At 44.0% G+C, this 14,963-nt stretch overlaps 1 long non-coding RNA gene across 1 annotated transcript in view; it reads left to right on the top strand.

Annotated features, from left to right (window-relative positions):
- LOC141584557 (uncharacterized) overlaps window positions 1-14,963 on the top strand; it is a 68,258-nt gene that overhangs the window by 31,531 nt on the left and 21,764 nt on the right. The window contains exon 3 of the long non-coding RNA XR_012517651.1: window positions 1,569-1,645. This is a non-coding gene — a long non-coding RNA (uncharacterized LOC141584557). The remainder of the gene's footprint in view (window positions 1-1,568; window positions 1,646-14,963) is intronic.

Raw genomic sequence — 14,963 nt, forward strand, 5'->3', positions numbered from 1 at the left:
TTCTTGTGCCTCAGCCTCCTGAGTAGCTGGAATTATAGGCGCCCTCCACCACACCCAGCTAGTTTTTTTTTTTTTTTTTTTTTTTTTTAGTAGAGATGGAGGTTCACCATGTTGATCAGGCTGGTCTCAAACTCCTGACCTCAGGTGATCCACCTGCCTTGGCCTCCCAAAGTGCTGGGATTACAGGTGTGAGCCGTTGTGCTCAGCCCCTGCCCCTCCCAATGGCTTATAAAGCAAAGTAATATCCTTCACTAAGTTCAACATAGCTAGGTTTTTCTCCAACAATGGATTAGATCGCTATTCTGTTTTGTTTTGGTTGGGAACTAGCTGAATTAGTCGGCACTTATTTACAGCCCCTGATGTACCCTAATCACTTATTTTTTAGATTCTAGCTTCACATGCAGCCTCACCTCTGAGAGGCACAGAAAGTAAATCTAGCCAAGCTGACAGTGGGTCCGTGTGCCTCCTCTTGCCAGCTCCGGGACCTCAGTCACCAAGTGGATGGGTGATTGGAACAGCCACTATTGAAAGAGTTATTTTTTTCTTTCTCTTTCTTTTTGGTGGTGGTGGTGGGGGGTGGGGGGGTGGGGGGGGCGCCATGAGAAGGGCCAAGGCACATAGTTGAATTTGTATCATGTATTTGTATCAATATTATGACTCTACAGTAAACATTTATTGAATTAATAATTGAGAAGATTTTATTTCGTTCAGTTGATCTACTGACATTTGTGTGAATGTTAGCTATTTTTCCCCGTTTAAAAAAAAAAAAAAAAGCAATGGCTTGCATGTCTTTAAGTAATGGCAAAGCCTGTGGAAAGGCTCAAAGAAGAAATTACCAATCACTTTTAAAAGGAGAAAAAAAAGTCCAGACTACTTGAAGGCCTGATCATAAATATTCTAAATTTCCTAGGGGCATAATATACAGCAATACTGGCAATTTTAATACCATCACCAATCATTCCGAATAATCTGACATCCTTTCACTGTAATATTTGCGTATTTAGTGGAAACTTTTAAAAAAGTCATGTCACTAGCCAACAAAAGTCATTTCATAGTTATGATGTAATTGTAAGGTAATATTTCAGGGTTGTCAAGATCAAAGACTTGAAATATGACTTACAAAAAAACCAAAAGTTCAAGAGAGACCCCTCTGAATAACCTTTTAAAGGACCTAAACCAATAGCATCTTGTCTTCTGTTTTCCTTGGGGTTTTGGAAGTAGAATCATACAAAAGATGCATTCTCCAGAGGCACATGAATTAAAATTAAAGAGTGAAAATAAATAATCATAGATGAAATTTCTCCCTCTTATTTAAACAGTGAGAAATAGAGGTACTCAATGTGTTGGCAATAAAAATAGGAAAACTGTACTAGAATTGTGAATTGGGCCCAATACAAAAACTGAAAATGGATGTCATGGAAACCACTTTATGATTATTATGTTGACTGAAGGAAATATTTTTTATGTGTAGGAATTATCTGTCTAGGTTATCTTCCTGGGCTGTATGGTACAAAACTATACATTCTCTTTAAAAATTAAAATTCTATCTGTGCATTTTTTTTTTTTAGAGATGGACTCTTGATATATTGCTCAGACTGATCTCAAACTCCTGGCCTCAAGTGGTTCCAAAGTCCTGGGATTACAGGTATGAGCCACCAACTCTTTCTGTATAATTAAAGCCAAATTGATGTGTAAGTGTTTCTGTATTTTTGCTATTAGCAATTGATCTGATCTGAATGAGCTGATTCCTGGGTGGATTCAGAAAGTTATTTTTCATCTGCTTGTCTAAGGGGATGAAGAAATGAGATATAGGCCAGGAGTGGTGACTCATGCCTGTAATCCCAGCACTTTGGGAGGCCAAGGCAAAAGGATTACTTGAGCCCAGGAGTTTGAAACCAGCCACAGGCAACATGGTGAAACCCATCTCTACAAAAAATACAAAAATTAGCCAGATGTGGTTGCTTATACTTGTAGTCCCAGCTGCTTAGGAGGCTGAGGTGGAAGATTGCTTGAGCTTAAAAAGCAGAGGTTGCAGTGAGCTGGGATTACACTCCAGCCTGGATGACAGAGTGAGACCCAGTCCCTCCCCAAAAAAAGAGAGTGAGAGAGAGATGCCAAGTTGTAATTCTACTTTGTAATCCAACTCCCCTAAACTAAAACAACAATAACAACAAAACAACGAAAAAGCAAATAATAATTATTAACATATAAAACATTTTTAGATGATGATGATGATGATTTAAAAAAAATTATGAAATGCCAAACCCTTTAAAAGAAAAGGTAGAGAAAAAGAAGTGGTGGTACTTCCCCTCCTCTGGTAAGTCAGAGTAGGATTCCAACCAAGGGTCTCATTTTCTTTTTAAGAATACTGATCCCCGGGGTGAAAGAATCAACTGGAGATCACATGTAAGTAAAAAAAAAAAAAAAAAAAAAAAACAAAACAACAACAAAAAAACCCAACAAATGACCCCTCAACTATATTTTTCCTCCATAAAGATATAAACTTTTGCTTTTGTCAAAGATTTTGCCACCTTGAGTGAAACATTGGAATCGGTACAATGTGCTATGCCCCCACCTGATATCTGCCAAGGGTTTTTCCAAGGTACTTGTTACTTGTCACTCGATGGCTATCCTCCCAGCCAAAGGACAAAGATGTTATTAACAATGTAGTCCTGGTGATAGTAATCATAGTATATAACCACCACCACAACAGTACCTACCATTTAAGAGGGTCTGCTACTATGTGTCAGGCACCAAAATTGGCTATTAGCACATATTGATTTGTTAATCTTCGCAATGCTCCTTTAATGAAGACTTTATTATTGCCATTTTACAAATGAGGAAACTGAGCTGAGATATTAAGTAGCTTATTGTCTCATAATAGTGAGCAGTAGAGCTGCAATTTGAGCAGCTGTCTAACTTTACCCACACTCTTTCATACTCTCCTTGCTAATGCTCTAGCCAACCGATATGGCTATTTCTTGAGAGAGCCAAAGAAGTGGGGAGAGGGCATCTGGGAAGTTTTCAGAAGACAGAAGAAGAAAGACTTCACTGTCCTGGACACTGCTTCACTAAGTGTTGAAAGCCAGGCGAATTCACAGTTATAATCCCAGCGTCAGGCACAGAAGAAATCAATAAATGTGAAGTGAATGAAGATAATAGGGGCTCATTATATTTGTTCTGAATTGAATTGAATTTTAAAACCACTGTCCTATCAACAGTCAGGAAGCCACAATGTCTGTGGAGGAGAGGTTTTGAGAATGGCAAACTGGTTGAAAGAGGGCCCAGGCAGACTGTCCTGGAGTATGTCAAGGGGCACCTGGGTGGCTTTGATAATGGTAGTAATGGTAAATAGTGACAATGACAAGTGCGTCCTTGTAAGACTGCTTAGCATGGCGACTGAGGATCTGATCCTGCCCAATGATGGGTCAGTGGCTGCCTGGCCTCGAAGAGCCTCCCACCCACCACAGACATTATGGGGAAGCTGTAGAGGACAGGAGGGGTTGGCCTAGTGCCTTTCCCTACTGTGGTCAGCTCTCTGCTGCCAGCAGCGCTGCAGCTGGGCTGCAGGGTGTTTCCTGCAACGTGATGACAGTGTGATGGAAGAGCCATTGCCTTGCAGTCCTGCAGCCCTGCCAAACACTGGGAACGTGTGTGTGCACATGCAGTCAGCTTCATTCCCGAGAACCCTCCCAGCCTAGTGGGGCCCACAGATAGAGGCAGGGGGCCGCCTTCCCTAATGTAACATCTTAGCACATTCATCATAAGCAAAATCAAAGCAATTTTCCTCCAAACATAAACCTATGTCGGTGACATGGGTTCAGAACAGGGCTGTGGCAGGGTCCAGCTGTACTCATCCGCCCGGTGTCCATGGATGGAACCAAGAGTGCAGAGGATGTAGGAGATAAAGTTTCTCTGTTAGGGAAGAGTTTGAAACTGGCTTCAAAGGAAAGAGAGGGATGTTATTTTTGAGGTTTGGGTCTCAGAGGAAGACATCATTCCAGCTGAACACTTTACAAACCAAGCTCACAGAATTGGAAATTCTAGACTTTCTGGTTGAAAGCACCTGAGGCCCAGGCCTTACTGATCTCTCTTCTCTGGGTTGCAGCACACTTTTTTTTTTTTTTTTTTTTTTTTTGAGATGGAATTTTGCTCTTGTCGCCCAGGCTGGAGTGCAGTGGTGTGATCTTGGCTCACTGCAACCTCTGCCTTCTGAGTTCTAGCAATTCTCCTGCTTCAACCTCCTGCGTAGCTGTGGTTACAGGCACCTGTCACCATGCTCAGCTATTTTTGTGTGTGTGTTTTTAGTGAATACGGGGTTTTACCATGTTGGGCAGGCTGGTCTTGAACTCCTGACCTCAGGTAATCCACCTGCCTCGGCCTCCCAAAATGCTGGGATTACAGGCATGAGCCACCGCACCCAGCCAGCACTTTTAATGTCTCTTTTAATGTGCCTTGGATTAAGCAAGGGTTTCTCCCATTCTCTGGAGGTTTCTTCTCTACAATTTGACCTCCCTTGCCAGCTTCTGAGTGTTTTTTAATTATTATTATTGTCGTTATTATTATTATTTTTTTGAGACAGAGTCTTGCTCTGTTGCCCAGGCTGGAGTGCAGTGGTGTAATCTCAGCTCACTGCAATCTCTACCTCCCGGGTTTAAGCAATTTTTGTGCCTCAGACTTCTGAGTAGTTGGGATTACAGGCGTGAGCCACCACACCCAGCTAATTTTTGTATTTTTAGTAGAAACGGGGTTTTGGGCCAGGCGCGGTGGCTCAAGCCTGTAATCCCAGCACTTTGGGAGGCCGAGGTGGGCGGATCACAAGGTCAAGAGATCGAGACCATCCTGGTCAACATGGTGAAACCCCGTCTCTACTAAAAATACAGAAAATTAGCTGGGCATGGTGGCGCGTGCCTGTAATCCCAGCTACTCAGGAGGCTGAGACAGGAGAATTGCCTGAACCCAGGAGGCGGAGGTTGCGGTGAGCCGAGATCGTGCCATTGCACTCTAGCCTGGGTAACAAGAGCGAAACTCCGTCTCAAAAAAAAAAAAAAAAAAAAAAGAAACGGGGTTTTGTCATGTTGGTCAGGCTGGTCTTGAACTCCTGGCCTCAAGTGATCCACCCACTTCAGCCTCCCAAAGTATTGGGATTACAGGCATGAGCCAACAGCCCAGCTTCTCTGAGTGTTTTGAATCCAGAAGCCATTTCCTTTCTTGCTAAGCATCCATCTGAGCTATTGTGAGTGAAAGCATACTGTAAATGAAAATGTACTGTACAAACAGGAATGTCCTTGAAGATACCTATATTCTTCTTAGAGCCTAGAACTATGCTGACCTGAAGCACAAACACAGCAAAGATCTGTTGAGACCTGGTCTGGTGGCTCACGCCTGTAATTCCAGGACTTTGGGAGGCCAAGGTGGACAGATTGCTGGAGCTCTGGAGTTCAAGATCAGTCTGGGCAACATGACAAAACCCCATCTCTAAAAAAAATACAAAACAATTAGCCTGGACTGGCTAATTGTTAATTAAACATGCCTGTGGTCCCAGCTACCCGGGAGGCTGAGATGGAGAGATCGCTTGAGCCCAGGAGGTCGAGGTTGCAGTGAGCTGAATTGCACCACTAGACTCCAGACTCCAGCCTGGGTGACAGAGCAAGACCCTGTCTAAAAAAAAAAAAAAAAATCTGTTGAATAAATAAAATGATTAGAACTTGGAATGGCTCTCTTGTTGTTGGCTGATGTAAAAAACTGTCTCAGCCGGGCGCGGTGGCTCAAGCCTGTAATCCCAGCACTTTGGGAGGCCGAGGCGGGTGGATCATGAGGTCGAGAGATCGAGACCATCCTGGTCAACATGGTGAAACCCCGTCTCTACTAAAAATACAAAAAATCAGCTGGGCATGGTGGCGCGTGCCTGTAATCCCAGCTACTTAGGAGGCTGAGGCAGGAGAATTGCCTGAGCCCAGGAGGCGGAGGTTGCGGTGAGCCGAGATCGCGCCATTGCACTCCAGCCTGGGTAACAAGAGCGAAACTCTGTCTCAAAAAAAAAAAAAAAAAAAAAAAAAAAAAAAAAAAACTGTCTCACCACAGTCTGCTTCCAGTTTTACTACATTGGCCTTGTTTTTATAAGCAAGAAAAAGTGAGGAGGATGTCTGATGAGACGTGTCCACAGAGGCAGGGTGTTAAATGTAATTTAATTTCTCTTTCCCAGAGAAAGAGAGACCATCATAGCCCATAACCGGATGTCTTGGAAAAGTCAGGAAGAGTTGCTATCTTCTCCTTTTTTCCTGGGCAGCCTTGTTATCATGTTTCTAGGGAGAAAAAGATATTTCCCAGGACAGCGCAAAGAAAAGAATTAAGTAAAACCTGGGCCTCTGGGTGCTTTGAACAAGAGCCTACTGGACTTTTGACCCTTTAAATACTACCAAATTTGGGGAGGTACTTTCTCACTTATGAAATATATCAAAGTGGGACAAACATATAATAAAACTAAGCTCATAAATTTAACAATCATACATGCTTGCTCTTAGAAGCCTCTAAAAATTTATGCTCAAGTTTCGATTTTATCTGTGACTGTAACTTTGTTTTCACTATAAGGGGAAGTTCCTCCAGCAGAGGGTAATTTAATTTTGCCAGTAACCAGACCCATTTTGTTTAGACTTGGAATCCTTTTAAAATGGTAGCTTTCTATCAATCACCTACCCAAAGCATGTTTGGATTATGGGCTCTTCTAGAAAGGAGCTGTCTGCTTATTGATGATGTGGTGACCAAGGAGGATGGACTGCCTTATCTGCAGCAGCTCCTCAGAGGAAATATGATCAATATCCATGTGTTAATTAGCAGGAAATGGCTTGGCCACTGCTCTCTTGCCATGTGGCCTCTGCTGTCCCCCTTTCAGTCCAGCACTCCCTTCTGTGTGAGTGGCCGTCAGACACTGAAGGAAGAGAAAAATTCCCGCAACAGTGAAAACATAACTTTCCACTCCATCTCAAGAAGCCAAACACAGCAACCATATTCAAAGAGTTCTTTGTCCAGAAGATCACGTTTGAATTGGAAACTTGTTTAGCCAGATTCTCTTGTTATGATTTACTGCTTCATCAGGTAGGGGCAGGGACAGACACGATCCATCCTTTAAATAATAGGAGGATTCCCACAGGAAGGTTCGGCAACTCCAAATGTGTATTAAAAAAGAAAATCCCTCCTCTCCTGCACCTCAGCTTCCAAAGTGGAAAAATGTGCCTCTGACTGCTTGTGGGTGTCCACGAGGGAGAAGGGATTCATGTCCAAATAACCACAGACAGGAGCATTGACTTTCAAGTTGGAGAGGAAAAAGTAGCCAAGAGTAGTCATATTCAGAATACCTTCTCTCCCAGGGATTCAAGGTGGGAACGGAGACGGGAGGGATGGTAAGAGGAGAGAAAGGATGGACAGACATCACCCTCCATTCCTGGGAGAACAATCACCTTTGTTCACAGCAGGGTGAGAGAGCTGCCTGGGAAGCACTGGATCTGGGCTCAAGGCAGGTTAGAGCCTGTGTGTATGCGTGAGGTCTCCCGGTGACCAAGGGCCCAGGTGGGTGGCCCTGGAATGCTGATACTGGAGAGGGGCTGAGGGGGTGTGTTGGCCCATTGTCTGCCCACCTGCACCCAGAGCCCCCCACTGTGTCGCCTCCTCAAGCCCCCTGCAGCATTCCTGGTGGGGGATGGAGGCAGCAGGGATTTCCTGCCTCCCTCAGGAGAGCCTGGTTGGCTTTTAGGGATGAACTGATATTCCAATTGCCCAGTTGTGAGGGATTTGGGGGGAAGGTAGGGTCTGGTCCAGGTTGGGCCATAATTACCTGGGGAGTTAAAAAGGAAAACAAAACAAATTCTTGGGCCCCTGAAGATCTTTTGAATCTGAATCTCCATGGAGATCACACTTGAGATCTCCATGGAGACCCAGGTATTTCTCATGCTACTGGTGGGGAAACCGATGACTTGTAAGATGGCTTTTAGCATGAATATAGTCTATGTTTTGTCTTAAACCTGCTAATGCATGTGAACTAGTTGGGAATTCCAAATCTAAAAATTGGCCAGACTGCTCTGGGGCTTGCATGGTCCCTGGGGCAGCTTCTTGCAGCTAACATGTTTCCTAAGATGGGCTTGTGGAGGGCTGTTCACCTAGAATCCTTCCACCTCTGGGTTCCCAGGACATGGACTGACAGAGTCATTGAGCTTATGTTTTCAAGTCCTTATGCCCTGGAAAAGTCAGGCATGGTTGATTGCAGACCCAGGTCAGCTGCTGGGAAACCGGAGAGAATGGGACTAAGAAGCCACTGATATGCTGAAGACTAGGATGTCCTGCACAGCAATGCCCCTCCAGGCTCCATCTCATCCCTCCTCCTGGCCCACCTAAGCTCTTAGGGGTGGCCCACCCGCTAGCTTCCCTGCTTGGCTACCTCCCCTATTTGCATTTTGACTTTTCCCCTCCAACACCCCTTTTGTTTTGTTTCTTATGATTTATTTTGTTTGTTTCTTTCTTTCTTTTTCTTTCTTTCCCCTCCCTCCCTCCCTCCCTTCTTTCCTTCCTTCCTTCCTTCCTGTCTTGCTCTGTTGCCCAGGCTACAGTGCAGTGGCTTGATCTTGGCTCACTGCAACCTCTGCCTCCTGGTTCAAGTGATTCTCCTGCCTTAGCCTCTTGAGTAGCAGGGATTACACCTCGCCTGGCTAATTTTTATATTCTTAGTAGAGACGGCATTTCACCATCTTTGTCAGGCTGGTTTCGAACTCCTGACCTCGTGATCCACCTGCCTCAACCTCTCAAAGTGCTGGCATTACAGATGTGAGCCACCTTGCCCAGCCTTATTCATTTTCTTTTATTCCTCATGCCCCACTCCCATTTCTCATTCCTTAGGCAACTATTCTCATGTCCTAAAAGTAGATCTTTTCATTTGTGTGTGGTCTTGCAAAATGTGTATTGCTGTCTTGGTCATCAATTCATTTAACAAGTATTTGTGGAGTACATGCTTTGTGCCAGGCATTTGTGGATACATTAGTGAGCAAAACTGACAAGGATCCCTGGCATGTGTATTCTAACAGAGGATGCAGTGCAATCATCTATACACATAAAAAGTCAAGACAAAAAAATTATCAGTATGTTAGAAGCTGGTAAGTGCTGTGGGAAGAAATAACCCAGAAAAGGAGATCAAGAGTCGTGAGGGAGAAGGAGTTTGGGCAGGTTGCCGTATTTTTAGTTCACGTAAATAGTATTACTACAGATCTCATTTTATTTTTGCTTTTTTTTTTTTTTGCTTTAGCACTAAATTTTAAAGACTCTCCCAAGCTGCTATGAGTACCTTTACTTTGCTGCTTCTAACCACTGCATCATATTCTGTGGTGTGTGTTTACGATTACTTATTCACCCACCCAGAGATGGATGTTCAGACTGCTCTCAATTTCCCATGCAATCTGCATTGTTGTAGGTTGGAAAATGTAGCCGGGATCTCTACAGAGTGGAGTTGCTGTGTTAGAAATTCTGCTTCTACTTAATTTCACCAAATGTGCCAAACTGCTCCCCAGAGCTTCTGCAACAGCCCACACTCCCATCAGCACGTACAAAGGTGCCTATGTCCTCCACCTCTGCCAACACTTGGTATTATCTAGCTTCCTGATTTTCTCCCCCAGAGCATTCTGGCTTCTGTTATTGCCTCTTCTGCTAAAATAACCTTCTGTCATTGCTTTTCACAGCCCTGCGCTCACTTCAGCTCTCATTTTCACTTCCTCCTCTCAGCCTCCTTCTGACTGCTGACATCTCTTGTGTGTACTTCTGAGCTGTCTGTTTTTCTACCTCAAGGTTCGTTCCCTTTGGACTTCATATCCTGCGTTTGGAATTCCCACATCCTAGTTGGCAAGGAAGCGTCTTAATGACTGTAAAGACTATCCTGCCCTTCCCTGGTGAAGCAGTTTTGCTTCTACACCATTTTCATCAAGTCCAGCCCTGAGGAGTGCCTGCAGTGGTTGCCTCAAATCTAAATTCTCCCATCTGCCTTCAAGGCTTCAACCAGCTTGGTCTGCTCTTCCCCCTACTTGAGTCTTTGCACATATTTCCCCCTCATCCAGACCCCGCTTCTCTCCCACTTTTCCCAGATCAGCCTGGCCCGTCCTGCTCTCCGAAGAGGTTCGCTTTCTCCTCCCCCCCGTTCTCAGGTGGCCCTCCGCACTGCAATCTGTGCTCTTCCTGTTGTAACAAGTCTTCAGCCTCCTTGTTGCAGGCACCACGAGCCTCAAGCTCTTTGATGGAAGGACCGTATCTTTTCCACTGAATCTTTTCTGTCATAGACCCATGACTGACAGTTCGGTTGATATTCATTACTGAGGGAGGGAGGGAGGGAAGGAATGAGTGAGGGAGTGAAGACTGTCCGTCTCTTACATACATGATTGTTGCCAGCATCAGGTTTTCATGCCTACTTGAAATACTTCTCTCCTTGTTTTAGTCCATTCAGACTGCTATAACAAAATATTATGAATAGTGTAGCTTATGAGCAGCAGCATAAACTATGTTATGTAGCTCTCACAGTTCTGGAGGCTGGGAACTCCAAGATCAAGGCCGATTTGGTGTCTGGTGAGAGCCTGCTTTCCTGCTTGGGAACAGCATCTTCCTGCCATGTCCTCACTTGATGGGGGTAAGGGGTCTCTCTTGGGCCTCTTTTATTAAGGCACTAATCCCTTTCCTAAGGGTGGGGCTCGCATGACTTAGTCACCTCTCAAAGGCCCCACCTCCTAATCCCATCACCTTACAGGTAGGGATTTCAACACAGGAATTTGGAAGACAAACATTCAAACATTCTTCTACACATTCATCTGCTTCTACTGTTTTACAAAATTTGTTTAAAACTCAGCAACTCCGTAAATTTTACCCATATTCCTAACCTGATTGCCGATTCTCTCTCTCTCTCTCTCTCTTTTTTGTTCTTTGTTTTTGAGATGCTCTGTTACCCAGGCTGGAGTACAGTGGCACAATCTCGGCTCACTGCAACCTCCACTTCCTGGATTCAAGAGATTCTTGTGTCTCAGCCTTCCAAGTAGCTGGGATTACTGGCACTCACCGCCATGCCTGGATAATTTTTTTGTGTTTTTTTGTAGAGATGATGTTTCACCACATTGGCCAGGCTGCCTGGTCTTGAACTCCTGACCTCAAGTGATCCGCCTGCCTTAGTCTCCCAAAGTGCTGGGATTATAGGTGTGAGCCACTGGCTCTCTCTCACTCTTTTTTTTTTTTTTTTTTTTTTTTTTTCGACTTCTGTATTCTTTGTTTGTAATACACTGGAGCCAGTTTTCCCACTGGACTTAGGGTTTGCGAATGCCTTGGGCTGCATTATAGAGGAAACAGACTCTAATGGGGTCCTGCTTTCTCCTCTCATCTGCCGTATTCTGTCCTTAAGCTGTGTCCTAGAGGTTTTCTCTGCAGTCCATCCTTTTATGTTACATCACTTGTGACAGCGATTTGTAACAACATTTGTTGCTTTAGGTTCTCCAGTATCCATTCATCTATTTACCCAGGGTATAGTTCCCAGGTTTCCTTTAGAGAAACCACCCCTCCTTTACTTTCAGCCCACCTTTGGAGGTGGTGGGGAGCCAGCATAGGATGTAATCCTCAGCCAATCAGTCCATTTATTCCCTAGGCCATGATGATTGGTTAGCAAGGTCATATGACCCAGTCAGAGCCAGTGAGACACAATGAGGCTTTTGCTGAGAATGGAGAGAGAATATTTATATTTGATATTTAATATTGAATAAGGAGCGGAATATTGTGGTGGGGAAAAAAAGCAGTGAACTGGGAATAAGGGTTTCAGACAAACTCATCTACTAGCTAGCCGTGTGATCATGGTCAAGTTATGATACCTCTCTGAGTGTCAAGCTCCTCATCTGGGCAATGGAGGAGGTGGGTGAGATCAGGGCTCACGTCGCACCAGTACGTACCTGCCCTATGCTCCAGCTGCCTTCTGGTCGGACACGCCACTTGTTAAATACCTTAAATCTGGACCAAATAACCTCAATATTCTTGTATTTCTGTCGTTCTTTGATTTTGGGCAGGGAAAATCTGATCGTTTATAATCCCTGGTATTCAGATCCAAGCACATCTCCTATAAGGTGCAAGAAGATGCATGTTGTATTAAAACCAACAAATAGAATATTTCTAATTCCCATACATGATTTCTGTCCTTACTAAGTTTCCTGTAGATTCCTTTTGCCCCAGTAGTGTCTGATTTAGGAAAAAGAGAAAAAGGCAGTCTAGGCTTCAGCCTGGAGTATGACTTCATCCGTCATTATGCTGTGAGTGGAGGTGACAAAGAGGATAATTTGCGGTGACATCAGGAATGGAGTTGTGAAGCTTTTTTTGTTTTTGCTTGTTTTGTCTAGATTCTGAGATTTTATAGATTTTTAAATTTCATGTGTTTAGACTTTTAAGAATTTTTTTTTTTTTTTTTTTTTTTTTTTGAGATGGAGTCTCTCTCTGTCACCCAGGCTGGAGTGCAGTGGTGTGATCTCAGTTCACTGCAACCTCTGCCTCCCAGGTTCAAGCAATTCTCCTGCCTCGGCCTCCCGAGTAGCTGCAATTACGATTACAAGCATTCGCCACCATGCCCGGCTAATTTTTACATTTTTAGTGGAGATGGATTTTCGGCATGTTGGCCAGATTGGTTTTGAACTCTTGACCTCAAGTGATCTGTCTGCCTTGGCCTCCCAAAGTGCTGGAATTACAGGCATAAGCCACTGAGCCTGGCCTGAGAATATCTTTTAAACACAAATGTTTCCCCGTATTTTTTGCTGAAAAAATTATACAACTTTTGCCTCATAATTCTCATTGATATTTTTCATTGTTGTTTTCAAGCTTAGCAATATATTTCTCAGGCAAGTTAAATATTTCTGGGCCTACTTGTGTCAAAGGAGCAAACAGAATATATAAATCAGTAATAGGATTTTTTTCTCTTAGACATGGGGTCTCACTGTGTTGCCCAGGCTGCAGTGTGGTGACTATTCACAGGTGCAGTTATAGTGTGCTGCAGCCTCAAACTCCTGGCCTCAGGTGATCCTCCTGCCTCCGCCTCCCAAGTAACTGGGAGTTTAGGTGCATGCCACTGTGCTGGCTCAGTAATTGAATTTCTAATAAACGAATTCTCATGGGCCAAACCTCCTGGGCTTGGCATTTGAGAAACATGGTCCAGGACAGTTTGATTTCAGTATATAACTAAGTTCTGATGGCTATTGCAATACCTCTAGTAGCCTATGATGGAAAAAAATGAACATAATTAAGAAAAGTGAATATACAAATAAAAAACCTGGCTGGGCGCAGTGGCTCATGTCTGTAATCCCAGCACTTTGGGAGGCCGAGGCAGTTGGATCACTTGAGGTCAGGAGTTTGAGACTAGCCTGGCCAACATGGTGAAACCCTGTCCCTACTAAAAAATATAAAAAGTAGCTGTGCGTGATGGCACAGGCCTGTAATACGAGCTACTTGGGAGGCTGAGGTGGGAGAACTGCTCGTCAAAGTAGCATACATACATATATATATATATATATATGTATATATAGTTTGAACCCAAGAGGCAGAGGTTGCAGTGAGCTGAGATGGCGCTACTGCACTCAAGCCTGGGCAATAGAGAGAGACTCTGTTTCAAGAAAAAAAAGCACACACACATAAACACAGAAATTTCTCTTGGCTCAGAGAAGCCTAATTGACTTGAGAGATCTTTAAACAGTAGTTTTGATTCGCTCATTCCTATCTATTGGCAAATCCTTAGTTTTGCCTTTAAAGGACATCCCACGTGCAACCACTTCTCACCCTCCATTGCTTCTGCCTTGCCTCAAGGCTCCACTGCCTCTCACCTGGACTCTGCCATATGTTCCTGTCATCCGTTCTTGGCCCCTTCCAGTTTACCCTCCATGGTGTAGTCATATATCACATCCCTGCTCAATACCTCTTACGGCTTCCCACTGCACGCAGTATAAGCCCCATGGCCTTACCTTGACTTCCAAGGCCTGGCAGCCTCTCCAGCATCATCTCCTCCCACTCTTTGCTCTAGACGCTGGCCTCCATGCTGTTCCCAGAAATACCTAGCATCTTCCTAACCCAGAGCCTCTGCCCTTGCCGTTCCCTTCACCAGAACTGCTCTTTCTCAGACACATTTGCAGTTCCCCCTCACATCATTCAGGTCTCCCTTCAAGTGTAAGCAGAATGTCCCTCAGGACTATCTGAAACAGTAGCCAGCATTCCACTCTAATTAGCTTTGTCTTATTTATCTTCATAGCATGTAGTCTTACCTAACATCATGTCTTTATTTGTTTACTGTTCCTTGATGTCAGGAACAGCTGTTTGTGTTAATTCAATACAATGTCTTCCAAAACTTAGAATAAGTTCTGGTACATAATAGATGCACAGTATTTGATGAGTGAACGAATTTATTTGAAAAATAATAAAGACACATGCACACGTATGTTTATTGTGGTGCTGTTCAGAACAGCAAAGACTTGGAAACAACCCAAACGCCCATCTGTGATAGACTGGATAAAGAAAATGTGGCACATATACACCATGGAATACTATGCAGCCATAAAAAAGGATGAGTACATGTCCTTTGCAGGCACATGGAATGAAGCTGGAAACCATCATTCTCAGCAAACTGACACAAGAAAACCAAACACCACATGTTCTCACTCATAAGTGGGAGTTGAAAAATGAGAACACGTGGACACAGGGAGGGGAACATCACAAACCGGGGCCTTTCAGGCAGTGGGGGACTAGGGGAGGGATAGCATTAGGAGAAATACCTAATGTAGATGACAGGGTGATGGATGCACCTAACCATCATGGCACGTGTATACCTATGTAACAGACCTGCTCGTTATGCACATGTACCTCAGAACTTAAAGTATAGTAATAAGAAAAAGAAAAATAAGTATTTTATTGATTGGTTGATTGAGACAGGGTCT

The sequence above is a fragment of the Saimiri boliviensis genome, chromosome 5 (assembly GCF_048565385.1).
Source record: "Saimiri boliviensis isolate mSaiBol1 chromosome 5, mSaiBol1.pri, whole genome shotgun sequence".
NCBI lineage: Eukaryota > Metazoa > Chordata > Mammalia > Primates > Cebidae > Saimiri > Saimiri boliviensis.